Here is a 19,716-nt window from a genome sequence, read left to right on the forward strand (position 1 = left end):
TCTACTGCGGCTTGTACTGGGCCACAGCACAAGCTGCAGTACAAAAGGGCACTTTATGACTGCCTCCATCGTGGTCCTATCACAATAGGGCGGGTGGGATCACAGACTGATTATCAGATGGTCAGCTGCCTGATACGATGGCAGTCAATGGTCCGGCTGACCACCATTAAAATGAGGGCCTAAGTCTGGTTATAAAGAGTATTTTTCCCTGGATTGGAGAGTAAAATGTAGACCTAGATTTATCCAGGTCTGCATGTTCTTGTCCATTCTGGGGACAATAGAGCATGACCGCAAGTGAATGGATGCGTTAGTACCCACACCCTGTGCCAATCCAAAACCTCATTTAATCAATGAATATACTTTTTCTTCACTGTGCCAGGCTTACAAATTCCCACATTAGAAATGGTTCAGCAGGTGTACAGCAGCCCCCTCGGATGCTCTTATCCTACTTCACCTGCATTGCCTGCCTTTGGCTAGACCAAATGAAAACCCAGCTTCTTTAGAGAGAAGGGGCATCTGTAAAGAGCTGAATTTTGCCCGCAGGCTCTTGTGCCCAATCACTGGATTATCTGTGAAGAGAGGTGCCGTGTGATCACTGTCTTTCAGAGAATTTCTTGAAAATCTTCTAAATGTATGTTATGAATGTAATATTTTGTCTACTGTAAAGATGTTTTGCGAGTAAGATAACCTCATAATTGAAAAACAAACATTCATAGGTCTGTGTAATGACTTTTAGCTTGCTTTAAAATGGTATATAAAAGAGGCTGGGTTGTTTTCCCTAAAGCACTCACAAGGAAAAACTGTAACAAAACACGCACTCTTAAAGGGCACCAAACAATCAACCCACTGGAGGGCAAATATCATGGTTCACATATTTGGTCCTTTGCTACATGAAGGGCTTTTAATGCCATTTCTGCTCAAATGCAACTGGGGTAGATTTTCATACCTAAGTATTTACAGGACAGGTTGTCATTTGGCTGGTGCACGATTGCAAAAAAGTTATTTTGTACACATTTTACAAAAAATAGTCACAATTCCTTAATATTTTGCAAAACTCCCTTGGCAGTTTTTTGCATTTAAATTGGGAATTAGAACATATCTCTTGTCCATAAATCAGGTAAGATACTGTCAGAGAGACAAGTTTGAGTAGAAAATGTCACTTTGGGATATTTCTGCTCAAACGTGTCACCAACAAGACATTTTCTGCTTGAACACCGAGCCGCAGTAAAAAAACATTGTCAAATTTTGCTAATGCAAAATTTCACATACATTTAAAATGAAATTCGCAATTTTCATTAATTTAATAGACAAAATCAAAAATTCTGCAGATTACCAGTTCTTTTTCTATTCCTTCTCTCAATATTGATTGAATCTGTGACATAGATGGGGTTATATAAAAGATAAAACAGGCTTGGTGAAGTCAGCGTACTCACTGAAGAACAGGTTGATGGCGAAGCATTTTCCACTGGGTCCAGGAGGGGGTTGATGCAGTGCTTGATTATTTTGAACTGTGTTCTGCATATGTTGGTATTACGTAGGATACATACAGGACAAGTAGGATGCATCCTTAGCCAGTATTTGATGGTGTGTTGGTGTTGGTATGGAACTTTGTTTTGATGAGCTGTCTTGTGGGTTCCAAGGAGGGATGTCACCAGCAAGATGTCTCCTGGAGTTTTGTTTTAATTCCATTTTCTTTCCTGTCTGCAGATAGATCATTGATTGTGAGCAAAGTCTTTGGAGTGCCAGGGTGCTGAAGGCTTTGGATTGCACTGGTGTGTTGTAATTGGGGTCGAGATGTTCACATAATTTTCCAAATACTGTTTAAGTTGTTTAGAAACCTGTTTGCATTAGACGTGGAGTTGGTAGGGTGAGAGATCAGCGGAACATTAGGTTATCTATGGAGATATTTTTGAAAGATCTGAAGGTTTGGTCTTCTCTTTTCTGATTACCTTTGTTTGTTCATAGGATGCTGATCAGGGAGATAAGAATGTCAAAGTGGTCAGTCCAGTCCAGGTGTATGGGTGGTTTGTATTGAATTGGTGATGTTGAGAAGACATGGGTAGGATGTGACCTTTGCAGTGTGTTGGTTGTGTGACATAAAGCACCACGTTGAGTTTGAAGAGGGTGTCTCTTGTTTTGTTTTGAGTTTGTGTTGTATGTTGAAGACATCCATGAGGGTGCTGTAAGCATGCTGGATGCATGAGGTGGTGATGAGATCTGAGAATTTATCAATGAATTCCTTGTTCTGCCCAAGTTGCCTGTAGATGAGATGGAAGGAGGCAGTATGAGTTGCAGAGAGTGGAAAATGGCTTGTCAACAGGTCCATGGAGTTGAGTGTTTCTAGCTTGCCTAGGACCAGGATGACTTATGGATGACAACGAGGCCTCCTTGCTTCTTATATGCATGGTTCGCATAATGGAATCTATAGTCTTTGGGAAGATGGGCGTCAATGATGTATGAAGACATATCTATGAACAAAGTTTCTCTGAAGAAGGGGGGATCACGTTTGTGATTGGTAATTAGGTCTGTGATGGCTTGTGCATGGAGTACTGCAGACGGATGGTTAATCAGCATGAGTTGGAATGTGTGTTCTGTAGTTTGAGGGTGTGTAGTAGTTGGTGACATATGTACAGTGTTGGGCCTATATGTTGTGCAAACATTATCTGAGTGTCTGGTTCTTGCACATCTGGGTGTGATTGTGGGATTTGGCAACCTGGGGTGCTAAGTAAAGCACACCATTTTATCTTACCCTGTAGGTTTCAGTGGAACAGGGGTTCTGGCCCAAAGCCCTTTCTGGCCCTAACAGACCCAAATGGGCAATGAGCTTGTTGGTGACCACTTCCTGTGCAGATGGATGATGGGAAATGCAGTGGTGTCACTTCCTGTGCCGATGTATGATAGGAAATGAAGCCCTATTGCTTGGCTTCTTCTTTTAAAGGCAGATTTGCACGAAACCTGTGATGTCATTTTCTGTGCAGATGGAAGATGGGAAATCCAGTGGTGTCACTTCTTGTACAGATGGATTATGGGAAATGCAGTAGACCTACTTCTTGTGCAGATGGATGAACAGAAATTAAGTCCTCTTGCTTGGTTTCCTTTAAAGACGTGTTGGCGGGAAACCAGTTATGTCAATTCACGTGCAGATGTTTGGCAGGAAACCAGTAATGTCCCTTCCTCTGCAGATGGATATGAGAAAACGTTTGATCACCTCAACTGCAAGGTATTAACCAGAATGAAAAACTTTTCAGCCTTTTGAGGGCAAAGTATTTAATGTTCCTAAATACTGGCTAAGGATGCATCCTACTTGTCCTGTATGTATCCTACGTAATACCTCTGTGTTGCTTTATTTTCTTTGAATACCATTGATTGATATTCTACTGTTTCCTAATGCTGCATGCCAGTTCTTCATTGAGTGGTATAATTAATAAAATATCGATTTCAGTTTGCTTATATCAGTGACTTGGTTTAGTGGGGGGTAGCCTACCTCTCCACTAATGACCCGGACATTTTCATACGTGCGTTTGAAAGTGCAGGAGAAGTGCTCAATAGTGCATCTGCACACACACATTACCCGTAACCAGTTCAGTGCTTGTTATTAATGCAGTTCAAAAATGTTTCAAACCACAGACCTCATGAACCTAGGTCCTGTTATATTGGACCCATGCCCTTTCAGGTACTGATGCAGGCTACACATAACTGTTTTCCTCCCTCCCTATGAAGTTCATTACATGTATTCTAATACATTTAAAAAAAACTTACTGGCTTAATGGACGTGCCACACTCACAAAGTGTGGAGTCCACCCATCCCGGAAGAGCATGAGGATTTTTACATAAACTCCCTTGCCTAGTGACATACTTGTTCCTCCCCATATGGTAGTTGTTGGGTACATTTTATTGGTTTGAACTTTCATTCACCCATTAAACTCGTTATCTTGGCTGTTAGGAAACACAGTTAGCAGAATTAACATTCATTTCACTTTACATTTTTATAAGGTAGCAATTTTTGTACCTTATAGTTTAAATCTCATGAATTTATATTATGAATTGAAAAACACCCAAAAGTGAACAAATTGCCAATTCACGAAGACACATTTGAGTGCACTCATATAATAACATCTCGCCTCAGCATATTTGCTAGGGCTCTGAGGTCTATGGTAGCCTTCCCAAAATATGTGCTGTAAATCCCCTATGAGAAACCAGGCTTTAGGTATGGGTTCAATATGCAAAGATCTGTACAGTTCAAGTTGTGTGGCATAAATCTTCACTGTTTTTTGTGAACTAGTGAAAAGACGGTTACATTGAAAACAGTTGATATAGGTGGGGGCAACCTTTTTGTGACGTTTGTCGACCTCTGTGCCGCTTTCGGCCTGGTCCCAAGGGAAAGCTATGGGTGGAGATGGGGATCCCATATGACTTGCTAAAGATCATAGTACGCCTTCATGAGGGCAACTACACCAGGATTCGATATGGCACTAAAGGGGAACTGACTGATCCAATTTGTATTATTAAGGGCATCCGCCTGGCTCCTACCCTTTTTTTTTCTTTATATTAATAATTGTGTGAATTACTAAATTAGCTGTGCCAATGATTCACCTACCCCGCAGGGCAGAAAATCCCAGGCTTCTTCTATGCTGACAATACTCTTCTGTAGGAAAAATCTTGTTGATAACGTCTGAACATTTTGTGCAGACTATGGTCTTAAGGTAAATGCTGCCAAAACTAAACTGATGGTCTATACCAGGAGAAACAGGGTGGATGGCATGGTAACATTGAATAATGAAGTACTTGAAAGGGTAACTGAATTCAACTATCTAGGGGTCCGACTGGCCGATTATCGATCATGGGCACCACAGATTGCAAAGATCTCCCACTCTGTAACTCATAGGGTGGGGGCTGTTATTAAGATGGCCAACGAGGCTGAGTGGTTTCCTATCCTCCCCACGATAGAAATTTATAAGATACAGGCATGAGAAGCATCATAATATGGGCTGGAACTTTGGGGCTATTGTAATCCGAGTGCTTTTGGTATCAAGGATAATAACTTTTTTAGAGGGTCAAGAAAAGGAACACCTTTGTTGACATTGTGGCTGGATCTTGGCATTGATTTTGTTACTGAATTGGCAGCCATAAGACCATTGTTATATTGGGTGCATATCTGGACAACCAGTGATTTATAAGAATACAGAGATGGCTTTACTGATGTTATGCTTTGTTCGCCCTAAGTTGGCAGGGTATGCCCAAACGTGGATCCCTTGCTCACTTTGCCACTGGATTCAAGTTAGCCTGGCTGATGATGGCTGATTAGCCAGAAACCGGTCCCAGGATGCTTGTTTCTGGTCCAGGGAAGACATGGCTTGGCAGTTCGGGCTGGACTGTTCCCATGAGGCACAGGGTCAGACTGATTTGCATATTGCCATGTCTGAACTGGAGTGTCAGAGTGAGCTAAAGAATGATGATGGATTAAACCCAGATCAGTTGACTGGGGGTGAGTGCTTGCAATGTTCAACACTCCATCCATCATCCCCTTTGGTTTTGCTTTGTTCGCCCTAAGTAGCAGGGTATGCCCAAACGTGGGTCCCTTGCTCACTTTGCCACTGGATTCAAGCTAGCCTGGCTGATGATGGCTGATTAGCCAGAAACCGGTCCCAGGATGCTTGTTTCCGGTCCAGGGAAGACATGGCTTGGCAGTTCGGGCTGGACTGTTCCCATGAGGCACATGGGTCAGACTGATTTGCATATGGCCATGTCTGAACTGGGGTGGCAGAGTGAGCTAAAGAATGATGATGGATTAAACCCAGATCAGTTGACTGGGGGTGAGCGTTTGTAAGATTCAACACTCCTTCTATCCTCCCCTTTGGTTTTGCTTTACTGATGTTATGACACTCCAATCTTCCAATATTATCAAGTGGCTGAGTTATGTAAAAAGATCTGGCATACAGCTGGGTCTACCAGATTTTTGGGAAGACCCTTTCCCCATCCCGGTCAATGTAGCCCAAATGGTACTATTTAGGTATTGGGAGAACATAGCTGCACAAAATAAACAGTCAAGTTATAGGCGGAGACTCACAAGGTGTTTTTTAAAAACAAATCGGAGCCTACAGCTGAGGAATTCCTTGACTATATTCGTCCAGTGCATGCTCGTACTCTGTTCCTGCAGTTTTGATATGGGATCTTGCCAACTCCCTTTTTTACTGAACTATGGAATTCCCCCAAGATAAGCTGGTCAAGCTGGGGTTTTTGCACCTCCACCGATGAAACTGAGGATACCTTGATTTTTTTTGCCCTAAGTACGTAGCCCCTAGGCGCAGGTGGCTTGCTCCCCTTTGCAGGCATGTATCTCTTACAAATCGAGTAAACGCCCTTAGAATTTGTGGTTGTGGTGGCAGTCTAAATTGCTCTATGTGGCATGGGCTGTGAGGCAAAAATTATTAGGACCACTGCAGTAAATTGAGGTATAGGGTAAGATTGTGTGGTGCACTATACCTGTTTTAATCACTTATGTGATAGATGTTATTCTCTTTTATCATTAATGAGTTAATTAATTGTTGTTTATGAGATATTTATTCTGCTGCTTCGTACATTTCTGATGATGAAAATGTATTTTCCATCTGTCAATAAACTTTGAAACTTTGAATGGTATACAAGCTTTGCACTAGAGTAATAACAACGTGAGACCTGATTTAAACAAAAAGAAAAAAAATGTGCTGCGTAGTTGGAAAGATGAGACTGTGGTAACAATTTTGAAACAAATGGCACACGTCGTTATAAATGATATTGAACGTGGGTCAACACAAAATCGGCTGCCTATTAGACTGTGTCCTACGTGCAGGTCAAAGCAGACAATTATAGATGAAAATGTGTTTCATAAATGTGTGATAGGATTTCTCTATCATCGTTAAGCTCCCAACATTGTGTTAGTTAATATAAGATGGACTCAAACTGGTCAGCATCAGAATGAGAGCATCAAAAATAGGCGGGGGATCATATTTTGTTTTTAAAAGTACTTCAAACCAGTGTGAGAACCAAAGCATAAAGACTGCAATTAACAAATAGGCAGAATCTGGGTAAAGTATTCACCACAACCAGTAAATACCACTGGCCCGAGATGAGGTATTTAGAAGGTGCAGTAAATACATCTCTTTCAGGTTTTCTACTTGAAAATGAGATATAACCTGCATAGTTTGTGTGTAGGTTCCACAGATTTGGGCTTTATTGTGAACCCTATCAGCTGGTAAATTTCAGCTGGTTTGATCTGCATAAATAAATCCGCCCAGGAAAAATTACGGACACCAAATAATGATGACACTGTTCCTAATTCCTATCCTTTTGCACAGTTCCTATTCGGGGGATCAAAATTAACCTCCATCTCGTAATAGTGTCACAATAGGCACCCTGTTGAATACAGAAGAGAAAAGAAACAGCCAGGAACACATGGGGGCAGATTTACAAGACCCTTGCGCCACTTTTGCGTCACTTTTAACATGGGAAAAGTGACGCAAAATTGGCGCAAGGGGCTTGTAAATTTGCCCCATGGTTTTTTACCCCTACTTCAGAGTCGGGTTAATACACTCAAAAAACTACTTTCTATCCTGAAAATCAACATGACTGCCCTCGAATTAACTGGCATTGCTGGCATGTAGTCCTCATTTTTACCCTGAGCGTTTACACAGCAACGATATCTCTAACTATTTTATTGAGATATGTTGAAAGTGCTCTAATGGCATTTTGCTGTCAATCAATCCCCATCGGGACCTCCCCTTCCTGCTCCTGAAGGGGCCGGGCCCATTTATACAATTGGGGCTTTCAGCCTGTCGTTGTCCTTCATCAATTTGCATGGTTCTTTTCTCCTTCTTGCTTGCCAAATCGATTATTGAAGCTTCATATTTACCAGCGCTCGCTTTTGCGACATGTTACCACGTCATAAAGGTGCGCCATTATCATTCCAACATTGTAATGTTAATAGCAAAGAAATATAGAGCTCAAGATAGGCCTCCTCGGCTCTCCTATTGACATACTAAAACTAAGATGAATTTCATCTGTGAATTTGTTAAAGACAATATCTGTGTCCAAGAGAAAAAGCAAAAAAAAATCCATATTTTGCGGAGTCCTTTGAAACATAAAAATTAAACCCCGTGGAACGCCTCTTCACAGCTTGAGATTTTGCTCCGAGAGGGAATAGCCTAAATTGCACTGATTTTCATGGCTTTAGGGTGCCTTGGGCATGCACCTGGTGGGACGGCAAGAGCACTTGCCGGTCACAACACAACACGTGGCACATTTTACATTCAAATTCCAATCATCAATTAATCATAGCATTATTATTCAGATGTGCAACGACTTGTGAGTGTAATGGTTATCCTTGATACTAGACACTGGCCATATGCTACCTTATTGTCTCTTCCACGAGCTATGAATGTATTAATTAATTAATACATTAATTGTATACTACGCTATGTAAATTCATGCATAAATGAATATGGTTCATTCAATATTTATGTGTAAAGCCCTACCTAGATGGACTAGTGATTAGACAATGCCAGGGGGAGTGAATTCAGAGTAGTGTGACATTTCAGAGTTTTGATAAGTTTGGGGAGTTGTTTTCCCTTTATGACATTTGCATGATAATGAATTGGTGTGACAATATTGTTTAATTTCAGATGCCAATTATCAAGAGTGTTCTAGCATTAATTCTAGCTTCATATAGCCTTTATTCATTAACCGATATTTAGTAGTTTATTATAGATTACATTACCTGTCAAAGTCAAAGTGATTTATTGCAGGCACTGAGTAAAAATGATAACTCTTATGAAGCAAGATTAAATGCTGTGGCAGACAGGGACGTCATCAGCAGTCAAGTCTGTTTTCATAGATGCAATACTGCGCTCAAAACAAGAGGAATGAAGAATCTACAAACAGATGCGGGTGGGTCAAACTAAGCAAGGGAGTAGAGCCTCAAAGAACAGCAAGGCTACTGACATTGACATGAAAATTATCCAATATTGAGCAAGGATTAGCTCAGTGGAGTATGGTGCACAATGCTGTGTGCGACAGATAACTGTCTGTAGCAAGACAGCAAAAAGGGGATTCTGTGATATGGGTGTTGCAACACAATCAGTGTCTTGTTTGACTCTGGTTTAGTGAGACTTTTGCCTGTGGTAACAGTAAGAAACATTGGTGTATTTTATTAAAGAGATGTTCAGGAAGCAAATGGCCTGGCTGGGAATAGTGTGGCTCAGTAATCACAGGCAAGGATTCAGCAATAAATTATCAAACGAGTGGGAGGAGGGTTTCTTGCAGCCATCCAATCAGATGTTTCCTTGATACGGTTAGTGGCCCACCGGGGTGTTCACGATAAAGTTTGAAAAATGTTTGGCAAAGAGAGTTCCAATGTGGTTTCTAGTGTGGTGGAGAGGCGTGAGGGTCAGAAGAGTAATTAGTAAGAGGACAGAATGCATATAATGTTTTACAAGTTAAGGGCAGTTAGGGTCCGGAACTTACGCAAGGCCGTCTACCTTTCTTCCATTCTTGAGTTGCTGCATCCGTTAGTCATGATTATGAGTTGAAGGCTCATTTAAACAGCAGGTTTTCTGCGAAGAAAGGGTCTGTGTAGTCAAAGATTGTTCTGAACATTCCTTTACCTATGTCTCGGAATTTTGATAGATCGGACTCCTTATGTTTGTTGCTTTATCATGTGTTGGCAGGTTTTTGTGTGTTGAACAATCAAATCAATAGGTTTTCAGATTTCTGTAGATGCCCTTCCTTCAAAGACGTGTGCACGATGCACAACAGTTTCAACTGAACCCTTGTGAGAAATGTGTTTGTTGGTTGAGGGTGGTGAAACCCCACTCAAACACCAACCACAATCCTTGTTGGGTGAACCAAAAAAAGTTACTAAGTTAACCTTTACTTAACCCTCTGGCAGCTTGGCACAAAAGCAGTCGGGCACAACTTAACAGAAAATGTGTAAAGTATTCATGCAGCCCTTAACAGTAATAAAGTAAAAACACAATTCAAGACAAATCCCAGACTAATTTTGGGAAATAGAGTAAAATGTAATAAAGTATTTCACACTGAAACAACAAAAATCAAATCAGTAGTACCTGGGATACACAATTTTAAAGATTTAAGGTGAATATAGTGCCTAAAAGCATAGAGCACCACTTGCCTAGCCGTATGAGACAGAGTGAAAGTCACAAATTTAGGCCGACCACAAGGGAGAGTGGGCCGGAGACAGGGACCAGGTTAGTTCTCATGAGAAAGTAACCCCTTTAAGTCAGTCGGAAGAGTTCCATTCACTCTGAAGAAGGCACCGAGGAGCAGGGACAGCTTTGCAGATGGTCGACACTGGAGTTCAAAGACAAGGCGGGGCATCGTGGATGACCGTCACTGTAGTGCGAAGATCCTTTCAGGTTGTGGACCGTCGATGCTGGTGCTTTGTGTTGGCGGTCACCATGGGCTGTCAATGCTCTCGATGCTGTAGCGTGAAGAGCAGATTTTACGTTGCCGGTTGCCACTGGCAGTTGGTGCGGGCTGCAAGGTGTTGGGAAGAACAGGCCTGTTTGTGGTCATGAAGAGCCCAAAACTTCAGAATTTCTCCTTTTCTTCAAGGAGAAGCTCAACCGATGCAACACCAAGGGCCCAGGACCTGGGAGACACCTCTTTTTGATCAGGAACTCACCCAGGTACAGTCCAGCATGGCTCAGGCAGGTCCAGATGCAGGTTCAGTGCAGCAGGTTCAGCGATGCAGTTGCAGGGAGGCTTGTGAAGCTTGTTGTGTCCAAGCAGCTGACCCTTGGAGTCACTTCAGCCTGAGATGGGTCCAGTCTTCCTTCTCAGATAACCGAACAGGCCTTAGGCAGGGCCAGTTGCAGGTCCAGGCAGGTCCAGTGCATCAGGCAGCTGGGCGGCCCTTCTTCTATAATATGCACAGGAGTGTACTGAAGAGTTGGTCTGAGGGTACCCTTCTTATACCTGGTGAAGTGGAAGAAACCTCTGGAGTATCCCCCCTATAGAAGTGTCTGGAATTTCCTGCCTTTCTGCCCTGGTCCCAGTCTGTCTGCAGGCCCGTAGACTAGTCCCTTGTGTGTGAGCTCAGGAAGAGTCTTTGAAGTGTGGCAGGTGACAGCTCCGCCCCTCTCATTAAGTCAGGGTGGCCCACCCTGCCAACACACAGACCCTCTATTATGTGACTGTCTAGGAGGAATACACAAATTTCAACTGCCAACTACATCTAGTCATGTGACCTGGGAAACAGGCCTCAGGCATCAAATGGTTAGGAGAAGAAAATGTCAAAGTTCTAAGTATAATTTTCAGAATTGGGACTTAAAAACTGACTTTATCATTAATGTGATTTTAAATTAATGTTTTCCAGACACCAAACAGACATCCAACAACGCTTTTCTGCCTGCTCCCAAACAAAACCTATTGCTTATTAAATATTATATGAAATGTAATAAGGTAACCCAATGTTATCCTATGTGAGAGGTAGGCCTCACAGTAATGAAAAACAAATGTAGGAGTTTTTCATTACCAGGACATGTTAAACTAAAAAGTACATGTTTACATTTTCAAATACACTTCATCCTGCCTTATATGCTGTTTGAACCTACCCTAGGGGTGACTTATATGTATTTAAAAAGGAGACTTAGACCTGGTAAAAGGTTTATTTTGCCAGGTTGAAATTGCAGTTTAAAACTACACACACAGGCTGCAGAGGTAGGCCTGAGACATGTTTAAAAGGGGCTGCCTCAGTGGGTGGCACAATAAGTGCTGCAAACCAATTGGTAGCATGGTGGCTGTTTCAGCTACACAAGTACAATGATCAAGCATAGTGGTTTCACCAGCAGTGAGCAAGTTTGAGTATATTGAGTATATTGACATCTGCAACAGAGGCAGTAGTAAGCCTTCATTTAAAGGTTTACAGTGGCTTCAAAAGTGGGAGAAATTAAAAACATGAGAGTCAGAGGTTGGCACTCACATAGCCACCAGGCAGTGAGTGAGTGCAATCTAAAAGTAATCGGGTTAATTACTTTTCAATTGTTTTATGGAAATTCAAACATATCTAACTCTACAGCGGACACCTGAAAGATCACAATATAGCTTAGCTGGAAGTATAAACATGTAGAGGACCTTCCTAACAGAAGTGCTCATCTGACTGAAGCTGTGGAAGTCCCATTCCCTCATTAGTGAAGAAAATGTGAAGATCTACACTCGTACGCTTACATCCAGCATTAGTGTTGATTTACAAACTTGTAGGATTCTCAAAGGTTCCCAGGAGAACTCCTAGAAAAGTTTCAAATTTTCCATTTATGTTAGCACAAAGGAGAACTGCAGCACACATAGAAGTTGCAAAGTGTAATTTTTTTAAACAATCAGTGGCATTTGCTGTTTCCATGTGTGCTGCACAACGCAGCACACATGGAAACAGCAAAAAAAAACAAGGAGCAATTAAACACTTCTCCTCATTTCACCAGGTTAAGACGAGGTATTCCCTAGTCTTTATTTTGGCTCTGCCTTCTATTTACGTCACCCTTGTAAATATGGGGCAGAGTCAAAATCAATGGGCGTTGTGGTGGAACGCCCACAGCAAACCCCATTGCCCTCTCCTTTCGTGCTAACTATAGCGTGAAAGCATGCTTTATTTACAGGGCAGCGTCAAGCCACGTTAAGTGGCTTAAAACTGCCTTGTAAATAAGGAGAAGCCCCTATCACCACTACAATGTCCTGAAAAGTGACGTTGTGGTGGCCATGGTTTGTCATTATTCCCCTTAGAAAGAGGAGGTGGGGACAATGCAAAGGATAAGAATCAAGGAGAAAATTATGAGTTTTCACTGATGAGTTACGATAATCTTCAAAGCAGTTTTTGATTCTCATTGCAGCCCTCAGAAAGCCAGTTGTGAAAGAGATTTATTTGTGATTACAAATATCTGGCAATTAAAGCTGCAATTTTAACCACTGTATGCACGTCTTATTTCCATACTATGTATTAGTCCTCTAAACATCTGCTTAGTACCTCTTACCATATCCTTCCAAAGGCGAGCTGCACTCTGAATTCCTTTTAAAGTGATGTTGTTTTAAGGCAAACAATTTTGACCTAGATGTACGAATTTCAGAATCACAAAAGGTAATGTATGTAACCTGCAATTTCCTAATAGCGATTCCTAAGGATTCACATTCACTATTAGGAAAGCGCAAATTTGAATTGCCTAGTAGGAAATCGCAAATTTGTAAATTTTAAATCATTCGTACTTATGGGCCCTATAAGCTCTCCATACCTAAAAAATAAAAGTTGAATATGTCCGTGTGTAATGTAACTGGTGCTTGCGTAAAGTGATCCAGTACCTTTGAGTTATGATTGTGCTACATAAAACTGGGAAAACAAATCAATAACTCCCCGACAATTAGAAGGGGATTACAGGCTGGATCTGCCATTTCATGGATCCGATTCCACATTAACAGAACAGAATACTTGGGAAGGTTCTTGCAACACAGCAAGAATTGTCATGGAATGTCCTTTATTTAATAGTCCTAGGTCCCTTCCTTTACAGCTTCCTTGGACTAGAAACTCTGACTAAGAAGGCTATTATGTGTTTTAGCTATGTTGATGAAACCGCCATTCACCCTAGAGCCATTGCTACTGGTACCCTTTCTCCCAGTGCCAATATTACTGACTGACACACAGCTGCAGTCCAGGAGTGGCTTTGTTACCAAGGAACATACAGCTAGTGTATGAACTCTGGTAATTGCCGCTAAGGCACACTAAGTGGCAACCATCACTCCTGATTTCTGAACTATGGGGCTCATAATGATGGCGGGCAAACATCAGTCCGCCTGCCACCATAACGGAGATGGGACCGACCGCCAGACATGCGGCGGTCCCACCGGCCCAATTAGGATGCCCCTGCCATACTGGCGGGCGCATCCTGCCTTTTTACCATTGCGGATGGTGCTGCTGGCTGCAGCACCATCCGCAATGGTAAAAGGGCATGCACAGCATTTCCCTGCACCACGTGGCAGGCACCACATGGTGCATGCCACCTGGTGCAGGCAACTGCAGTGGTACCATGGGTACCACCCAAGTGCACCCCACCCACCCCCCGTGGGCCGCAACAGGCCCCCAAAGCAAATCCCCGTCAGCCTGTTACCCACCCACCCACATCATGATATGGTTGGCGGTTCGTGCTAGGCACCGCCACCATATTACTGGCCCAGCTCCCCTCGGCTGGCAACCAGAATGATTGCCGACCGGCGGAAATGCGGCGGACAGACTTTGCGTCCGCTACGATACCCACCGCCATCTTAATATGGCAGGAGGTATTTCTCATTACAATGGCGTAACGGTTGCCACAGCCGGCTTCGCGGTGGCGATCGTTATGCCATCGTAATGAGCCCCTATATTCTCGGGAGCGCTTGTGCTAACATGCTTCCTTTTACACTAGAGTGTAGGTGTAGTTTTAGGTCATGATATACATCGGTGTGCCTTTGAAATTGCTCATCGTGGTGCCTTTTTTATAATACGCCTTGTTTCCAAATTTTTCTCAGTCTATGTGGGATACTCCTGACAGGTACTTACTTGGTCTGTTTCTTTAGAGAACTCTCCCAGCTATGATAAATTCTATAGCATTGCCAAAGATCTGCTATTACAAAAATTACTGAAGAGTCACTGGTAGGTCACCTGGTAATGGTGGCCATGGCCCTTTTTCCATGCTGAGAATAAGGATTATGAGCTCTCCGTAGTTAAACGTACTCTGAATCATACGGCTCTCTGGTACGTATGTATGACTTGTATCACTGTCTACCAATCATGGTTGGGCTGGCCTATAGGCCAATCTGGCAGTGCCCGATGGCTGTATTGGGAATACTAGCGGCCTTGCTCCCACACTAACAGACTTCAACTGCACTGCGAGATGGCAACATTGGTATTTATTTACATATATAATCCTTTATGTACTATCTATACGTTTATAGCAGGGCATTGTGGACTGGTGTCTGGGGTGCTGACTTTATGATGCGGGATGGTGCTACTACTGTTTCCAGTAAAGGGACTTGTCTTTCATCAATTGGCTCCTCCTTTCGGATTGACCTGGGGGTAGTTATAGGACTCGGAGTTACTGATTCTGACCAATATCACTACTCCATACTGCTTCCATCACTACAAGGCCATTTGCTAGAGGCGGTTCCTGATTTCATAGCTCTTTTCCTGCTTTTAGCAGGTCAGAAATAGGAACAGAAAAGCATTTGGTTTAACTTGGTACAATTCAACACCATTTGAAACTGGTAATATTGTGAGATAATAACTAAACAAAAAAACATGCAGGAATTAACGCTTACGTAACTCAGAAGGAGGGCATTGTTCACAAGTTTCAATCTTGGTGGGCCTCCTAAACCTTTCATCCTCCTTTGGTCATTAAATAGTGAGTAACAATATACATCTGACATCAGTGTCAAAGAAAAGCTCCGTCCGTGAACCTGTGGTTTGAAAAACATACTGGTATGTTGTTCATGCCTCGGTTCTGAAATGGATTTTCTACATGACCAAATAGCAGGGCAATTCTACACAAATCAGTCACTCTCCTTTCCCAACTTGGGTATATGTGTAATAATAGTAGGGAAAAACTAACTGTAGTGTATGCTGTCTACTAAGACAACCAACATACCCCCCAAATTGTAGTATCATACGGTAATTTGTAGTAAAAATGAAGTTCAATATCTACCCAACTACAATAAAATATTGTATGTTTTTATAGAAAGGTTTGACATCTCTAAGCACCATAATTGGCAGATGTTACCATTACTAACTTATCTCTTGTAGGTGAGGTTTTGTCCGTTTTGTTTAGTCCACGGTAATTCGCTGCTGTTCTGGGCCTTGCTGTTTTCAGCTTGATTGCGCCTAGAAACTCTCCAAATAAGAGGTTTTTTTGCAGTGGAGTTTTCAAATCTTATTTTTTTGACCACTTAAAAAAATGCTTAAGAATTACCTATCATAGCATGTCAGAGTTCAAATGATGTCATACACAGCTCGTTGGTGCTGTTTAGACACAGGGTGACTTCATTTGAGTCATTTTGGGGGACTTTTTACGTCGAACCAGGGCAGCGTATGTTCTGCTCTGGGGCATGCTGTGTTGGAGTATGGAATAGAAGCCATCCCACTCCCCCCCATATTTGTTATTGGCTTGTGTCATTCTCCTTCATAAATGCTGGTTTCTGATTCAATAATGGGCTTTTTCGTCCCTCCTTAGTAACGCCTTGTCTTCATTTGTAATCTCCCATGAGGACTGGACCTTTTACTTCCTTGTTACACGGTACGTCTTTTTTAGTCTGTAAGTACTATTTTCTTTAATTAGTTTCTCCTATTGAAGGCACAGCATGCTTTCTTGCAACATTCAGTGTGCCATTCATGCTTTCACTTTCCGAGCAGCTGGGACAATGGCGACCGCTTCTTTGAATAGGTCTCGCATTATCAAGAGTTTCAGTTATTGGCATTGTAAATGCCAGTCCCTTTTATTCATGTGTTAATTAGCAAAACAGATAAATAAAAGGGAGTGTCATTTACAATACCAATAGCTTAAACTCTTGCAAATGCAAGACCTGTTGCATTGTAAATGCTTGTTTAAGTTTGCTCCTGGCTACCACCAGTTCAGAATCGATGATCATAGCATTTCCTAAATGCCCATTTTGCAATTAGGAAATGCTATGTACATGTGGTTAGGAAATCGCAAATAGGAAATCCCTATTTGCGATTTCCTAATTTTGCAAATCACAAAATTATATTTCTACTAGGTAAGAATCACGTTTTGAGACACCGTATATGGCTTTCATACATACCGAAATGCAATTTAGCATTTCCTAGCCCTCGAAGTAGTGATTTGGACCGTTACGAAATGCTTACTTCATTCGTACATATGGGTCTTAGATCCAAGCTCAAAAAGAAATTGCAGTATCAATGCTTGTTCCTGTTTTCTTTTGGTGCTATTAGACTTGCAGGTGATGAACAGCTTGAGCTTTCAGCTGTTTTTGTGTGAAAGTTTGATATAATGCAGTATTGTTTGACATCAAAAGAGATCGAAATAGCTGAAAATCTGTACCGTATTCAAAGTTGTTTCAGACAAGGGGGCTCCAAAATATGTCTTGCCCAGCGCCCCAAAAATTGTTATAACAACAATTAAATCCGCCCATCTGATTATACGGCATCTTGGGGGCATATGTATCAAACGATTTTTTAATCGCAAACGCTGCGATTTGCAAAATAACAGCGTTTGCGATTAAAAAATCGGTAATCGGGATGTATGAGCCAAATCCCATCGCAAAATTAAGGAATTGCTAATTTAGCGATTTCTTAACTTTGCGTAAGCATTTAAGAAATCGCAAATTGCGATTTCTTAAATGATATGTAAAAAGCACCCAAGTTGTGCGAATTATCCTTAAGAAATCGCAAAATACCACCAACTTCCAGTTGGTGGTAATTTGCGATTTCCTTTCAAAATGCACTTTTTTGAATTTTACGAAGTGCCACGTGGCGCTCATACATGCCCTTAGGGCATGTATGTGCGCCATAAACACACACATGCTCATTTCAGGGGTGCATCAGGGTGTCATCATGACACCCTTGCACCTTTGAAATTATTCTCAAATTGCGATTAGCAAATTGCGATTCGCTATTTGAGAATTACTTCCCATTCATTCCTATGGGTCTCCTGGCCCATAGAAATGAATGGGCAGGTATTCCTTAATTGCGATTTCGCAATTTGCTAATCACAATTAAGGAATTTTAAGAAATCGCTAAAAATTAGCAATTTTTTAAATACATCCCGTTTTGCAATTCTCAAATAGCGATTCTTTAAAAATCGATATTTGAGAATCGCAAATGGTGATGTTGATACATATGCCCCTTACTCCAGTAATAAGACAGCGATTTCAGCAAAAACAATGGTCTTGTGGATTATTGAAATGCAGTTTTATAAGACATCAACATTAGCGCAATGTTAATGAGGTTTGTGTAAGTACTGTAGGATACAGCAGCCGTGTAAAATCCGTCACAGAGAGATGTTGGCAATGGCAAGAAAGAAACAAGACAATTTAAACCTATACAGCTTGCATTTAACTCCTTCAGTAAAGAAACTTCGCAATGCGTGTACAAATGTAAGTTTAAGTGGATAGTTTCTTTCTTGTCAAAATGCTAATTATGTGGTACATGTTCACAGTCCATTTGCAGCACAATGCCAAGCACACTCCAATTCCCTCCACTCACACATGAAATACCAGTGACGCACTTTAGAATTGTCCACGTTTATCCGCCTTGCGTCCGTTCCCATTGACTTAGTCATGGCTACAGTAAATGTTATGCGTTTTCACAAATAGGGGGCAAAAAAAGCGACTTTCATTTTAGCTTTCTGACATTAGCCGGATCTCTCGAGTGAGAAGCTTAATGGTATTCCCTGTGGAAGCGGGCAGAAAACTCTAAGCTCAAAACACAATATTTGGTTAATCTTGCATGCCACAAATATGTCTATTTTCATAAAACCAGGCAAGCAATGCCTTTTTAAATTGACTTCTCCTGGGCTTTTATATGGGGATCTTCCATTGTCTAGCCCAGAAGGGTGAAAACACATTTTTATGGCTCATTTGTTTGTGCATATCTTCTCAACTCTTCTCCCTGCCCTATTAGCACGAAGCCCTATTTTCTTTTATTTGGTTGTAAAAGTCAGCAGGCCTCCGCCTAATCAGTGCTGTCTGGGTTCATTGCCTGAAGGCCCAGGTCATTAGTGAGGAAGGTCATTAGTGGATGCTTCCAAAGCATGGTGCCTCTCTATAGATCCCCACACAACTCATCTATGATTAGAGGAAGGACAATTATTAAAAATGTGATAGATAGATAGATAGATAGATAGATAGATAGATAGATAGATAGATAGATAGATAGATAGATAGATAGATAGATAGATAGATAGATAGATAGATAGATAGATAGATAGATAGATAGATAGATAGATAGATAGATAGATAGATAGATAGATAGATAGATGGATGGATGGATGGATGGATGGATGGATGGATGGATGGATGGATGGATGGATGGATGGATGGATGGATGGATGGATGGATGGATGGATGGATGGATGGATGGATGGATAGATGGATAGATAGATAGATAGATAGATAGATAGATAGATAGATAGATAGATAGATAGATAGATAGATAGATAGATAGATAGATTAGCAGGCAGGCAGGCAGGCAGGCAGGCAGATAGATAGATAGATAGATAGATAGATAGATAGATAGATAGATAGATAGATAGATAGATAGATAGATAGATAGATAGATAGATAGATAGATAGATAGATAGATAGATAGATAGATAGATAGATAGATAGATAGATAGATAGATAGATAGATAGATAGATAGATAGATAGATAGTTAAGCTTAGAGAGCCTTAAGAGGGTCATGATTCCCTTTCCCTCCCTCATCAATGGTATTTAATAGAATATTACCTACTGCAAATCTGTATATATGGTTTATGCATTTTTTTCATGTGTATTTAGTTTAACAAAAAGGTACTTAACCAAAAATAGGAGCTAAGGATTTGCATTTGTGCAGTATGGGAAATCACATTGAAGAGACCTCTTGAATATTTGGAGAAATGTTTCTCTTTGTAAAGTAATTACTACATGCAATCTGTGAGGCGGGAAACTGTGTTTTTCAAATAGACATTTTGATG

This window comes from Triturus cristatus, chromosome 2_2, assembly GCF_964204655.1.
Source record: "Triturus cristatus chromosome 2_2, aTriCri1.1, whole genome shotgun sequence".
NCBI lineage: Eukaryota > Metazoa > Chordata > Amphibia > Caudata > Salamandridae > Triturus > Triturus cristatus.